Here is a 1891-nt window from a genome sequence, read left to right on the forward strand (position 1 = left end):
ATCGCCCACGCGCTGTGGCTCAACGGGCCACCACACTGCAACAACAACTACATTAACTTACATTTATATAGCGCCTCTCAGCAATAACTATTTACATGGCTCCTTGCTGCAACAACCATAACTTGCATTTATATAGCGCCTCCCTCATAACTAATGTCTTCTTGGAGGTACAACACAAAATATGACGCTGTACTCCGCCCAGAAGCTGCACAGCCCTTTGAACCAAAACTTTACAATGAACCAAAAACGCCATGGATGCTGAATATCTGAATTGAAAGGAGAGATTACTGAAGAAACTCAGAAGGGCTGGCAGCATCCACGGAGGGATAATCCTATTGTTGGGTTTCTCCAGGAATTTCCTGTTTTTGAACCAAAACATTGGAGGTCAGACATAGCCCCTAAGGAGTGTTGCGAAGAAGAAAAGTGAGGTGGTGGGGCAAAGAATTTTATGGAGTAATTTCAGAAATTAGGGACAAAACCGCGAACATGGCCACTGGTAGTAGAGTGTTTAATGTGCAGGAACCCGAATTAGAGCAACTCAGGTGATCAGAGGGTTGTGAAGAATATAGGGAGAAAAAGGGACATGAATAGAACTTGATGTAAATAAGTACACTTCAGTGAAGGGTTGGATAACTTCAGGTTCACAAAGGTTGGAAAACTCTTTGAGAGCAGAACAAGGAGAGCTTTGGAATAGAATGTGTGTTTGCTCACTGAACTGGAAGGTTCATGGTTTCTGGGGCCTCTGAGAAAAAGAACAGGAACCGACATCCCCACAGGAAGTGACATCACAAACCCAAGGAAACCTAAACACATACATAGAAAGTGGGTCACTAACACCAATGCTTCACCAGAGCCTCACAGATTATGTTACCTAGTATGGTAATTAAACATCTGAAAATGAACCTTCCAGCTCAGCGAGCAAACTCACATCCAGAACCTCAACCTAACCTTCTCAAAACTCGCTAGCTCTGAAATAGTCAAATCTGGAGGAGAGGTTGTATAGGATGTTGGTGAGGCATCTTCTGGAGTACTGTGTCCTGTTCTGGACACCCTGTTACAGGAAGGATATTATTAAGCTGGAGAGGGTTCAGAATGTTTTACCAAGATGTTGCTAGGAGTGGAGGATACTCTTTAAACTGGCAAATGTGAGGATCGCAGATGGTGGAGATCAGAGTCGAAAAGTGTGCTGCTGGAACCATTACCTATGACAATGACCTGCTGTGCTTTTCCAGTGGCACACTTTTGACTCTTCACTAGAGCAAAGGAGGTTGAGAGATGCTCTTACAGAGGTTTATAAAATCATGAGGGATATAGATAAGGTGTTTGTTTTTCACTAAAGTGGGGGATTTCAAGACTAAGGGGCATACTTCTTAGGTGAAAGGAGAAAGATTTTAAAAATGCATGAAGGACAATTTTTTTACACTGTGGTTCATGTGTGAAGTGAACTTTTAGAGAAAGTGGTGCATGCAGGTACAATTACAACATTTAAAAAACATATGGATAAGTACATGAATAAGAAATTTTTGGAGGGATTTGGGCCAAGTGCAGGCAGGTGGGACTAATTTAGTTTGAGATTATGGTCAGAACAGACTGGTTGGAAGGGTCTGTTTCTGTGCTGTATGACTCTATAACCTATAACGATAGCTCAAGTGAGAGTATCAAAAGCACAATGGCTGAAACAGTGTTAGAACTGTATGATGTTATCAAGGTTGATATTGGCTGTGTTAATGATGACATGAATATATGGTTGGAAGCTCATCGTGGGATCAAATATAACACTAAGTTTCAGTACAGTCTGATGTAGTCTCAAAACAGTTGCCAGGAGAGGGATGTCATTGGCAGTTAGGGATCAGATTGGAGTCTAGGTTGAAACTTACAATCTTCCCAATAT

Source organism: Chiloscyllium punctatum, chromosome 3 (assembly GCF_047496795.1).
Source record: "Chiloscyllium punctatum isolate Juve2018m chromosome 3, sChiPun1.3, whole genome shotgun sequence".
NCBI classification, from domain to species: Eukaryota; Metazoa; Chordata; class Chondrichthyes; order Orectolobiformes; family Hemiscylliidae; genus Chiloscyllium; species Chiloscyllium punctatum.